The sequence below is a fragment of the Scardinius erythrophthalmus genome (genome assembly GCF_964197995.2).
Source record: "Scardinius erythrophthalmus genome assembly, chromosome: 20".
Lineage (NCBI taxonomy): Eukaryota > Metazoa > Chordata > Actinopteri > Cypriniformes > Leuciscidae > Scardinius > Scardinius erythrophthalmus.
The window spans coordinates 36,558,369-36,572,734 of NC_138240.1; positions in this window are offsets into that span (position 1 = coordinate 36,558,369).

The window sequence follows — 14,366 nt, forward strand, 5'->3', positions numbered from 1 at the left end:
TAGAGTCGGTATTTGTCATACTCGATGGTTGTTTTATGACACAAATCCGTATAGTTTAAGTCGGGTCTGACATCCTCAGTGTACTGGCATTGTGCTAATCCTAGTAGTGCCATCTGCAAATACACGGTATCCATAAAATCCCAGTCTGAACCACCAAGCTGGCACGGAAATCTACCTGGAACTGCACTGTTTTTGGAGGATCTGTTTCATGCTGACTGGTCGGTGCCGGTAGCCTACTTATCTACTGGAGCTCCAGTGCAGACGTGTCACTGAGTTTGATGGGCTTGATCTCCCTACAATGAAGGAAAGTGCTTCTTTGTTTTTACTGCTGGTTTTTAAGATATAGCTTGATGTTTTAGAGACGTCTGGTTTTGATTTAAACTCTTTTACCCGCAGCATTGCTTCACTCACTGGGCTTCCTGTTTACAAGTGACAACATGTAACATCATTGGTCGCTGCAGAGAAAACAGATAACTCATATTGGACTTCTCCATTGCTGACCTGGACTGTTTTATTTTGTTTTGTTTCTTAAGTAATATTTTGTCTTTACACGTCTGAGTGGTGCTACGGATATGGAGAGAAAGAAGTGGTTGCTCCTTGCCTCTCTTTGTTTTATTTTTTCATTGTCCTTATTTATCTCTGGGGATACCTATTACTGGAATGGATATTCCAGTCCAGTGTTCCCAATGTCATGTAAATTACAAAAGGGCATTTGATTGTTCACTTAAAGGTGCCCTAGAATGTGTTGAAATAATATTTTAATTTTGTCCCTGATATCTACATAGAGGGTATGTGGCTTAAAAAGCCATTTAAAATGTCCAGAAAATGTTTAACAGGTCAATTTCCAACCCCTATAAAGCCTATAGGGGTGTCTGGGCCTGGGTTTGGCTGCACATTTCCTGACATCAACAGTAATAAAGCAATTAGACATTTTATCTTAACTGATTTCTTGTACGATTCATTGCTTCTACTTTTAAAATGGGAATCATCATGGAGCACACAAGAAACAGTGGTAAAGTTGTCACATAACGTCATGATACTAGACAAACAGACCAAGTCAACGGTGTCAGAAGGGAAGAATAGGCAACATGTGTTAACACCCCGGCAGATTTTAAAGAAAGGTCAGGTCTTGGTTTCTTTCACTTGAATGTACGCAGTCTTGTTCCTAAATTGGACATGTTGCGTATCTGGGCTCACTCTACAGATTCCGATGTAATTGTCTTGTCTGAAACCTGGTTAAGTAAATCGGTTCCAGATAAAGTAATCAATATAAGCGGTTATAATGTTTTAAGGACTGACCGCCCTAATAGAGGTGGGGGTGTAGCAATCTATATCAAAAACCAGTATCATGTTAATGTATTGCGGTCAATATCACTAGTTAAACAGTTTGAATTTTTAGCATTGGAGCTTGAAATCTCTAAGTCACTTTGTATAACGGTCATTGGTTGTTACAGGACTCCTTCAGCTGTTAACGGTGCTCTGCCCTCCTTAATGCAACTCCTTTCGGATTTTAACTCTAAGGAATTAGTAGCCTTCGGAGACCTAAATTGGAATTGGTTACAACCAATATCTGATGACTTTAGAGCTAATTGTGATTCACTAAATCTCTTCCAGATTGTTGACAGTCCCACACGGCCAAACTTTAAAAACCCGGAAAAATCATCTCTATTAGATGTAATTTTAACTAACGTTCCTCATAAGTACTCCACTGCTTCCATATTTGCAAACGACATCAGTGACCACTGTGTCATAGCTACAGTTAGAAATACTAAAATATCTAAAACCAAACCATGTATTATAGTCAAGCGAAATATGAAGCACTTCTCAGAACAAGACTTTCTCCATGATTTATCAAATTTTGACTGGGAAAAAATTTATAACAGTGCAGATGTTGATAGTGCCTGGAACCTCTTTCATGAAGGCTTTGCAAATATAATAAATAAGTACGCTCCACTAAAGAAATACAGAGTTAAAGGCCGAAACAATGCTTGGTTTTCTCTGGATTTAGCAAATATCCTCCATGACCGCAATGTGGCATGGGCAAAAGCCAGAAAATCTAATGAGAACTCTGACTGGCTGGTTTTCAGGCAGCTGCGCAATGCATGTACTCTCAAAATTAGAAAAGCCAAAGCTGATCATTTTCTTTCTCAAACCACTCATAACCTGAATAACCCATCAAAATTTTGGAAAACTATCAAATCATTATCAGAAAACAGTAAAGGTCAGGAGCTTCCTTCAAGTGTTGTGATAGACTCTAAAACAATTACTGACAAAACCAAAATTCTTGATTGTTTCAATGAACATTTCATAGCCTCAGGATTTTTATTTGAGTCACTAAATACTCAACATAAGTGTTCCCCCATAGTGGAGACTGTTGGTTCCGAACCTTCTACTCAGTGTTTTAGTTTTAGTCCTATTACAGTTTCAGATGTAGATAAAGCCCTCAAACATTTGGACACAACAAAATCTGCAGGCCCTGACAAATTGGATCCTTACTTTTTAAAGTTAGCAGCTAATTTTATTTCCGTGCCTTTAACTCATATTTTTAATCGGTGCTTGAACACAAATGTCATTCCGTCCATCTGGAAATCAGCTTTTGTGGTTACCCTGTTAAAAGGTGGTGACCCTGCTATATTAAATAACTATAGACCGATCTCTAAATTGTCTGTCCTGGCCAAGGTCTTAGAGTCTCTTGTCAGTGATCAATTAAAGATTTTTTTAGACAGTAAAAATGTTCTATCTGACTTTCAATCCGGTTTTAGAAAAAGGCATAGTACAACATCTGCAGCTCTTAAGGTTTTAAATGACTTAATTGAATCCATAGACAAAAAGCAGCATTGTGCAGCCCTTTTTATTGACCTTTCTAAGGCTTTTGATACAGTGGACCACACAGTGCTTAAGCACAGACTGTGGAGGGCTGGACTTTCGGAACAAACTGTAAGTTGGTTTGTTAATTACCTTACAGACAGAACTCAGTGTGTGCAGGCGGAGGGAAACACCTCTAGCTATCTCAAAATAACAAAAGGTGTGCCACAGGGATCAGTGCTGGGTCCACTGCTTTTTATCCCATATATAAATGACATAAATCATAACATATCGAAAGGAAATTTTCATTTTTATGCAGATGACACTGTACTGTATTGCACTGCACCTACAGCAGTCCAGGCCCTCTCCCAATTACAATTTGATTTTAATATGCTTCAACAGAACATTTATGATCTGAAACTTGTTTTAAATGCTGAAAAAACAAAAGTAATGCTTTTTTCAAATTCAAAATCCAAATTAAATCTGCCTTCAATCATCACTTCTCAGGGTAAGAAGATTGAATGTGTTTCTAAATACAGATATCTCGGTATTTTAATAGATGAATCTCTTTCTTTTACTTCTCATATTCAGCAGCTGTCAAAAAGATTAAAACTTAAACTATGGTTTTATTTTAGAATCAAATCCTGTCTCTCATTCGAATCTTAAAAGAGGTTAGTTTCTGGTACTTTTATGTCTATTATTGACTATGGTGATGTTTTATATATGCATGCTTCGTCTCGAAGTTTACATGCACTGGACACTATATACCATGGAGCTTTGAGGTTCATCACTAGTCTTAAAGGCCTCACTCACCACTGTGAACTGTATGAACGTGTTGGTTGGTCTTCTCTGTCAACACAGAGACTCCAACACTGGTATGTTTTTATATATAAGGCTATTTTAGGTCTTCTTCCATCCTACCTTCTGACCTACATCAGTGTAAAAAATATTGGGACTTACAATCTTCGGTCCCAGGATCTTGTCCTTCTGTCTGTACCAAATGTTAGAACTGAGCTGGGAAAAAAGGCGTTTAACTTTGCTGCTCCCTCTGCATGGAACAAGTTACAGAAAAATTTGAAACTTAATAAGCTTGTCTCATTGGTTACTTTTAAGAGGATATTAACTGACTTGGAAGCAGCCACATCTGGCTGTAGTTGTTCTGCATGATATGCTAAGGATTTGTGGTTGATGTATCTGCTATTTTAGTTGTTTTATGTTATTGTGTATTCTGTGTTGTATATATGGTTGTACTGCTGCCTATCTTGGCCAGGACACTCTTGAAAAAGAGATTTTTAATCTCAACGAGTACTTTCCTGGTTAAATAAAGGTTAAAAAAAAAAAAAAAAAAAATCTGTTTTTCTATCTCCTAATGCTAACTGCTGCTTGGGCAACACTGAGAAAAATGGCTCAGGATCATTTATAAGTTAAAAAACAAACAAAAACTACAAAGATACAGGGCGTTTCAAATACTGCTATAGATGCTGAAGTTTCAAATATCCCATACAATTTATTCATGTGTTTAATAATGGTCTAAGCTAAACTAAGTAAAGCAATTAACAGAAAAACACATTTAGAGCTTAGTTACAATGAATCACTACATTTCTACTACATTTTTTTTCAATTTGTGATCATTTGAAAAGTGCAGTGTCCTTATAATGTGTAAGGTGCACAGGCTATTTTGACTACCACTCTGACCCAACGTTGTAGAATTACAACATAGACATAACAAGCTCTTAATCAAATTTGATGAAAGTTTTCCAAAATAACTAAATATGTACATGTTCTAGACATTATAATAAACACCCCAAAAAATATTTAAGCAATTTTACTTACTTTAATCCTGACAAATCCAGTCATGCAAAAAAAAGGAGATGAGCTCAGCGGGAAGTTTGCATGGAGAGTGAGTTCATAGCCAGATGACCGGACCTATAAACACTTCTTCTATCCAATAGCATTGTGAGGACAAACAACAGGACCCATTAACTATGTAAATGTGGTTTTGAGAGAAAAAAACATTTGCAGGCATTTTTTCTGAATTGTTAAAAGTGATGTTGTAAATTTGCAACCGTGGGTCTTACAGGGTTAGAGGCTATGTTTCCTGCCGCAGAAAACAGCCACTATGTTGGTGTGGAAGTGCTTGGTATACAGAGGTAGGACTTGGCTAATCTTGACAAAAAAAGGGATATTTCACCTTCCACCACTCTAACGGATTTTCCCCCTTGGGAATGGGCTTCTCACCAAAGTACAGGAGGACCTCCTGCCTGACTTTCCTACTGAGCTCCTCAGCTTCTCCTTCCTTGGCTTCTTCCTCACTACTGGTGTCAGAATCCAGAAGAGAATCAATTAAGGAGACAGGAACCTTTTCAGGAGCAGGTGGTGTACTGTCAGGTGCTGTGTGGTGTTGGACACAGGGGGGCGGCAGCTGCTCCATTTCAACTGCCTTCATTTGGATTTTGACTTGAACTTTGAAACTGTTCTCAGAAGAAAGAAACTTTAGTTTTCGAAACCTTGGATCCAGGGAAGAACTAATTATTACAGTGTTATGTGATGTGTCACAGAAAGTGGTTTTACTCTTCCATTGTTGTTCAAGCTGTTCTGCAGCTGTGTGAAGGAACGCTTGTGCACCTGGTGTTTCAAAATCCATACCTTGCATTGACTTGACCAATCCTTTTACCAATGGTGGCACAGAGGAAATTGTAGTGTATTTTTCACCACTCATGTACTCTGTGGCACAGTCGAAAGGCTTCAGGGCTGTGGAAAGCTCTTCAGTTAGGCTCCATTGGTCTGGTTTTAAGTCTAAATATTGCTTGCCTGTTTTTGTCACAGTTAGGTCCGACAGCGTTGCAGTAACAGGCCACCGTTGCTCAAGCAGGCGTCTAATCATGTGATAAGTACTATTCCATCTAGTACTAACATCTTGGATAAGTTTGTGTTCAGTTGTGCCCATTTGTTGTTGTTTTTGCTTCAGTTTGGTGGATGCAAGTTCACTTTTACTTTTAAGATGCTCAACAGACAGCATGGTCTCAATTTTCTTAGCTACGCTGATGATATTCAAATCTACTTCACAATCAATCCCAACTCCTCTTTTCCACCCTCTTCAGTTATCTCCTGCCTCCACGAACTTAAAACATGGATGTCCTCTAACTTTTTACAGCTTAATGCTGGTAAAACCGAAATCCTGTTGATTAACCCTATATCACAGAGCTCACCAAGACATGAAATTTTTATTGATATAGATGGTATTGAGATTAGGCCTTCAAAAACTGTACGGAATCTGGGAGTTTTGTTCGACCCCACGCTCTGCTTTCACTCACACATTAGTCCGACTGTCAAATCATGCTTCTTTCACGTGCGGAATATTGTTCGTATTCGCCCCTCTCTTACCTTTATAGATGCGGAAACTGTTATTCATGCTTTCATCACTTCCAGATTGGACTTCTATAATTCATTATACAGCGGACTACCCACCAAAGCAATACACCGCCTTCAAATCCTATTCTTCACCAACTGCACTGGCTTCCTGTCATAAACCGCATCCAATTCAAACTGTTAGTCCTAGTATATAAAGCCTTACATGGCCCGGCACCCAAATACCTTGTTGATTTGGTACAGCCATATGTTCCAACTCGGGCCCTTAGGTCTAGCAATGAAAACCTACTCGTGGTACCCCGGGTCAGACTCTCTACGGTGGGCGGTAGGGCTTTTAGTGTTGTTGACCCTAAGCTATGGAATAAGCTGCCCCCTAATCTTCATGCTACCGACATCATCCGGACCTTCAAAAAAACAACTTAAAACTCATATCTTCAAGCTTGCCCAATAAATAAGTATCCTCAACACTGTTTTCTCTATTCTCCACTTTCTCATCTTTATTTTACTACATACTTTGTCGTAATTGTATATTTTGATAAATAGTACAATATGTTTTTCTTTGATTCATGTCAATGTTTGTCTGTTATAAGCAGATGGCCTTTGTATCTGTTTGCTTGCTGTTTGTTTGCTATTTGTATTGCATTGTGAAGCGACCTTGGGTTCTTGAAAGGCGCTATAAAAAATAAACATATTATTACTATTTTTATTATCAACAAGGCATCGTGAAGCTCCAGCTGCTTTGGCAATGATCTGGTGTTTAAGAGCAGAGGTGAGAACAAGCTGCAATGTTCTTTGAAAAAAGTTTAACTTGTCATGGTCCAGTTGTTGATGACTTTGTAAAATGGTGTGGTGATGATTGTCTGCAGCTGAATATATCTAAGACCAAAGATATGACTATTGATTTCAGAACTGAAGCTCATTCTTCCCAGTATACATTCATTACAGGTGAGAAGGTGGAGTGTGTGGAAAGTTATAAATATTTAGGACTATTATTGACAATAAACTGCGTTTTTGTTACGGAAGCAGACGGACAACAAGGTAAGTTATGATGAGAATGTTTATTTTCACAGCAGAGTATCAGGATGTATCAACGTGCAGTAACGGGTGAGTATCAGAGTGCAGATATGTTGAATTCTTGAGTGCAGTTCGTGAATGAATAATTGTTCTTTTCTTTGCAGGATCGACGGGAGGAGATTTCCAGAATGGATACAAACTCGGTTTGAAGAGGTAGACAGGCTTACGACACACACTCGCGCACCACTGACAGGACTGAATGGCTTACGGCTCGCACACCACTGGAGAGAAGATCTGGACAGACTGGAATAGGCACAGGATACTGGTAAGTATGGTTAGTGAAACTCGCAGAGAGAAGCACTATGTGTCCACTTCGAATGAACGAGCCCGGACAATGAGAGGTGCGTGGTGTGCTTATGAAGCAGAGTGGCTGATGGGGTGCAGGTGTGTGTCATTAAAACTCAGGTGACTGTGATCGCTGGGTGATTGTGGTGGAAGAACCTGGCCAATCCGTGACAGTTTTGGTGTGAATACCAAAAAGAAGTCTGTCAGTTTTATTCAACAGTTATGTCCATAAGTAGTGTGGACAACTACAACTGTCACTTTAGCGCCCTGTGCAGTCGCATTACCTTTTTTTTTTTTTTTTTACAAATCACAAAAAAAGTAAAAAAAAAAGTTACAAATCACAGGTGACTAACCAAAATATACTTAACAACATACTAAATTATAGGACATAAACAGAGTACAATACAATATTGCCAGGGGAATCTTACGGACATATAGCATTAGCTCCCAAGCCTGAGCTAACTCGATCATGTCGAGCTAGGTGGGCGTGGTTTCAGATAGCCAGGCTCCTCAGCTCCACTCACGCCCTGTCTCTTTGCCCATTTTCTGTAATCCGGGAGTGACGCAAGGCCAAGATGGCGACGGCCGGCTCCGCCCACTTTAGGCTTCAAAAACGGTCTTCAGAAACCTACGGGTGACGTCACGGACACTACGTCCATATTTTTTTACAGTCTATGGTCGACACACTTGTGAAACACTCCGAAGCTTCATTTAGCCGTAGTCACGTGACATGGGTGTTTTGAATCACGCTTCGGATCAGTGTTTCGAAACATCTGCGCTTCGGGACGAAAAGCTTCGGAACGTCAGTTTCGCGTCAGCCATCCCTAATTTCCTGACATTACTGTGTTTCCCAAGGTTTATTAGAGATAATATCTTGATGTCATGACTGTTAGTTTCGTAATGAACACAGTAAATCCGCCGCTGTTTCCGGTTGTGTTTTCATCACTAATATAAAAGCTCTCACACACTGCGCACATTTATAATCTACAGCCAAATCAATCATACATGCAGACTTTACATCTTATGCCTGGTACACACCAAAAGATAATCGGGCTGATTTTGGGCCGATTTCCCCCCTTCCGACAATCCTAGCTGTGTCCCAAACCTGATCGGAAGAACGTCGGAGCCACCCCAATCACGAATCGTAAATGTTCAACATGTTTAATATTTACGATCAGAAATCCTGATGGGGGGGAACCCCGAGGATAAAAGCGCACGCTCTGGAGATTATCACGTGAAACGAAACAATATCCAATCAGAAAGCGAGATGATGGAAGAAGGAAGCATAACAATAGGTTACTGTCATAACCCCGGTTCTCTGAAACATTGAGTGGAGAGATCCACCTATGGGAAGGGCATCCGTACCTGACCTCTGCAGAAGCATCCAATTGCACCAAGTCTGGCTAGACAGACAGAAGCGCGCAGCCAATGACAGGTAAGGCCACACCCCTTACCTAGGTATATAACTTCTCCGCGCGTTGCTATTCCTCAGTAAGTATATTCGCTTCTCGTGCGGCAAGCGGGGCAACGCTGGTGGATCTCTCCACTCGATGTTTCAGAGAACTGGGGTTACGACAGTAACCTATTGTTCTCTTTCATCATCTCGTGTCTCATCCACCTATGGGAGAGACATGGACAGCTCCCCGATTGCCCAATACACTCACAGTGAGGTTCTGAAGGCCAGAGAAGGACGGTCACCTCAGAGAGGCGGTGCCTGACACGTCCCACAAACATGACCCTGCAAGGGTGACACCACGCTAAACTGCCGTGGACAAGCAGGGCATGAAACATGCATGAGACACATACATGATAAAGGCCCCCGCACCACCAATGCACATAGCTAAACCCAAGAAGGAATGCAAATGCTTGGTGACAGGAATGAACATGGCCAGCCGGCCAATTCACTCCTCTTTGGTTAACCCAACGGGGCTGTGGGAATTGAAACAAAGAGCTCTTGCGGAAAGCACTGGTCCTGGTTATATATGCTTACAGAGCACGGACGGGACACAGAGCATTCAGCCTCTTATCCTCCAGGGAGGCAAGAGGTGGAGGGTGAAAAGCGGATAGCTCCAAAACCTCCGAAGTGAACGCAGGGAAACGTTTCGGCATGAAGGCCGGGTTAGGCTTAAGGGAAACCCTACCTCCACTTAGGGAGAATTTGGCGCACGAGGGGTGAACCGAGAGTGCATGTAGCTCACTGACCCGTTTAGCAGATGCCAAGGCCGAGAGCAAAGCTGTCTTGAGGGACAGCAGCTTAAGGGAAATACTCCCCAGAGGCTCAAAAGATACAGAGGCCGTGCTTCCAGCACCATGGAGAGGTCCCACTCAGGAACAGATCTTCTGATGACCGGCAAAGAGCGGCGTGCACCCTTCCTAAAACTGCGGGTTAGAGGGTGTGACGGTGGAGCCCTCAAAACCCACATGACAGGCTGAAATCGCAGCCAGGTAGACCTTAATGGACCTGCCTCTTTCCATGAGGTCTTGCATGTAACACAAAATATCAGGCACCGAGCACTGATAAGATGTGAGACCACGCCCATTACACCACCCTTCGAACACTTGCCACTTACAGCCATAAAGGGATCGCGTGGAAACGGTCCTGGCATTCTGAGTAGTGGCGATTACACGCGGCGGGAGCCCAAGTGCATTTAGGTTCGTCCTCTCACGGGCCAGGGGGTGGTAAATCTCCCCGTTGGCTTGGGACAGTATGTCCGTGCGAGGGGGGGAGGAGGCGCCATGGCTCGGCGTATAACAGAGGGATTATCTCTGCTAGCCACGGGGCTTTGGGCCACCTGGGTGCTATCAGAATGAGAGACAGGCCGTGCTCTCTCACCCTGGCCAGTGTGAAATTCATCAGGCACAGGGGAGGAAAAGCATACAGGAGCACTCTGGGCCAGTGCGTCTGCCCCAAGGGGCGCGTCCATGTCCTTTAGTGAGAAGAACATAGGACAATGGTCGTTTTCGCGCGAGGCGTAAAGATCTACAGCTGCCTGTCCAAATCTCATCCATAACATCTTCACTATCTGCGGGTGAAGACGCCAATCCCCGTAGATTGGGTTTCCCCTCGATAGCAGATCCGGCGCCTCTGTTCAGAATGCCCGGAACATGAGTCATGCGTAATGACAGAAAAACCCGTCTGCTCCACATCAAAAGCCTATAAGCTACAGCGTGGAGTTTCGACGAGCACATGCCGCCCTGACGGTTGATATAAGCCACTGCCGTGGTATTATCGTACCGTACTAGAACGGGATGTCCCTGCAGGCGAGGCAGAAAATGATCCAGAGCTTTCCAAATGGTAAAAACTCTAAATGGTTAATGTGCGCTGAACGTAGTCTGCTCAGCCACAGACCGTTCAGCATTCTGCCTTCCTGGGTGGTTCCCCAGCCTGTTAAGGACGCATCTGTCGTCACAACTTTCCGCATCGTAACCGTCTAGAGGGGGGTTCCCCGTGCGTAAAAATTCTCGCTCTCCCTATGGCGCAGGGCCGCCGAGCAGGCGCGCGTCACCGTTACCGAGCGGCAGAGATTACGAATCGGGCTGAAATGTAGTGACAAAACCCATTTCATGAACGCTCTCATTCTCAGGAGACCCAACGGCACAACTTGGATAGATGAAGCCATGAGACCCTGCAGCCTGAAGCATGTGCGATATTGTACTCTCGCCCCTCTTCTGAACTGAGACAGACAGTCCATCAGCGAGCGAACGCGCTCTTGAGAGAGACGCGTTGCATGGAGACTGAGTTCAATTCCAAGCCCAGGAAAATAACATTCTGACTGGGAGTCAGATTGCTTTTGCTCGCATTCACCTTGAACCCGAGGGATGTGATGTGCGCGAGCACCCGGCCGGTGACCAGCGACACCTTCTCCTTTGATTTGGCTATGATGAGCCAATCGTCTATGAAAGTACGAATTCTCAGCCCTGATAGTCTCAGGGGCGCCACGCCCACCTCCGCACACAGACAGAAAGTTCAGGGACTCAAATTGCGCCCGAACGGAAGAACTGTGAATTCGTAACAAATGCCTTGGTAGGCGAAACAAAGATATTTCCTGTGTGGAGGGTAGATGCTTATGTTTTGAAAGAAAGCATCTTTCAGATCGACTGATGTGAACCAGTCGTTCTGCTTTATGGCACGGGCGAGAGAGCCTTGTGTCACATTCTGAAATTGTATTTCCTCGAATGTTTGTTCAACACTCGAAGGTCCAATATAGGGTGGGGGGCACCACACCTTTTGGATAATGAAAGTACCAGGAATAAAAACCATGGTTTATCAGATTGGGTGGCACCATCTGAATCGCTCCCTTGTTTAGGAGGGAGGAAATTTCCTCTTTCAGAATGTGTGAGGCGTTTTCTTCTGTGTGAGAAGAGAGAACGCCGTTAAAATGCGAAGGTTTTATTGCAAACTGCAGCCTGTAACCCTGGGTTGCGGTACGCAAAACCCACTCGGGCGCTGAAACTTGCCAAGCTGCTTCGTGACTCGCGAGCGCCCCCGCTCGGGCCGGAGCGGGGCTGTATGGGCCCAGCTGGTTCATTTGCAAATACGCCATCTAGTGGGCACATGCAGGGGTTCGGAGGGATTTCCTCTCTCTGCAGTGAGAAGTTTTCTCATTTGATTCGTAACTTTGTGCGTTTTGTGTTGGGCAAACACTGAAAGCCTTTATTGACAGAGTGAGGGGAACATAGTTTGGTGTCCACTGTGCTAAACTTTCCCTCACAAAGTGCCCCCTGATTTTTATGTGGGGGGGGAAAACTCACATCTCCTGAACACATGAACTGGGCAGTCTCAAGTGCAGGCAGAAAAATAATATCCGCGGAGAGAGATACTCTCTCTGTAACAGATTTATTTAATTCGTTTGTTTTAAAGTGTTATTTAGTTATGTGTGTGTTTTGTGTTGGGAACACAGGGGTCGAAGCCTTCCACACACAATGCCACTAAAAACACATGAGCTGGGCAGCCGCAACTGAGCTGTGTGAGCCGAGCTGGTTGATTTGTGAGGCAATGGCGTCCTCTTGTGGACAGACTCAGGGCGACATGCATGGGATCAGAGAGATTTGCTCTCTATGTTGGCAGATATATAAATCTGCACGAATTGACCTGATTCGTTTGTTAAATGTGTTGTTTAGTGATGTGTGTGTTTTCTGTTGGGAAAACACTGGGGCCGAAGCCTTTAATAACTGGGTGAGGGGAACCAAGTGCGTGCGGTGTGGTAACACTGCTTATGTACTTTTCCTCACGACAGCGTCACTAAACACACGGGCTGGGCAGCCACGAGACGAGATTAACCGACCGTCCGCAGGAGACCCTGTGTCTTTTGGACAGGGGTTCCGGGACCGGAAGAGAATCCGGAGGGCTCGTGGCCCGTGAAAGCGGGCTCGATACTCCCAACGGTCGAACAACAGGCAGGCCGCTTGCGTTCGGGGCCGCCTTCCTAGGAAGGCATAAATTGAAAACCTCAACACGTGATCGTAACACATCAAGGCCCGTGAGACCGTGTTAACAGTCTAGCGGGCCGCTCCAGCCGTGCTTAAGAGCTTCGTCATCGGAACCGGCCGGTTCGTCAACGAGAGTGAGGTTTTCCCGCGAAGATGTCCTCTTCAGGGAATGCAGATTGGGCTGATGTCAGCTCAAATATTTTAGAGAGGTGGCGCTCCGGGAGTCCCCCGGTAGCGCGTCATCATCACTGTGTCCTCCATCCGAGTCAGAAAGGCCTAGCACGGGATCGTGCAACTAAAGGCCGGCTTAGTAAAAGCTAACGTTACAGCAATTACAATGACCGCAATTCTCCGGGTTCTCCTAAGCTTCTTAAGCGTGTAAAGCCCAAGCAGACCGCGCAGAACGAGAGGGTCCTTAGCGGCGATGAGAGCACCACACGCGGCCGGGCAGGCTCGTCGTGATAGGCTGTTCCCCGGAGAAGCGGCGGTTTAGACAGTCACATAGCCATGGGTGGGCCAGCGGTGAAGAACTCGGAAAAATCCGTGGCGGGCAGCCATGTAAGGAGGAGCAGGTGAAGGACAGCAAGAGCGCGGGCGGCTCCGGATGCAAAAAACACAGCGGATAGGCTGAAGAAACGACTGTCACCCACGTCTGGCGGAGGCTGATCTGGCGATATGTCCTCCTGAAGACTCGAAAGTGAGCAGCGTAACGTTAATCCAACCGAACTGTGTCAGTGCAGAGATCGCGAGAAGCGAATGTCAACTGAGGAATAGCAGCGCGCGGAGAAGTTATATGCCTAGGTAAGGGGTGTGGCCTTACTTGGCATTGGCTGCGCGCTTCTGTCTGTCTAGCCAGACTTGGTGCAATTGGATGCTTCTGCAGGTGAATGCTTCTGCATTGAATGCTTCCCATAGGTGGATCTCGAAACGAGATGATGAAAGAGAACAAACGCAGTCATGGCGCAGCACACAGTGAAACTGATGTGGACAGCAGAGATGGAGGATCAGCTTGTTGATAATTCCAACAAGTATTGTTTTTCCAATAACAAAATAATTCCAAAACACTATCATCACAATTTCTTCCTGCATATTGTCCGACATGCTTATTCTGAAGTCTCGCGAGATTTTGCGAGATTTCCTGTGTTCACAGTCGAGACTCTGGCTGAAAATCTGTTTGTGTGTGTGGTGTGTTGTCTTTGTCACATCATGGCACACACACACACACTATAGGAGCAAAACGCTTAAATCTAGGATTTTTTGTCCTCATGTTTGTGGTCTATCACATTTTGAAAATCTTATAAGATGTAAAAAATCTTTTGGTGTGTACCCAGCATAAGCGGGTCACAGTCAACTGCACCTACAAAAAATAATAATAAAAAAATGAAGTGGTTCTTTATAATTTT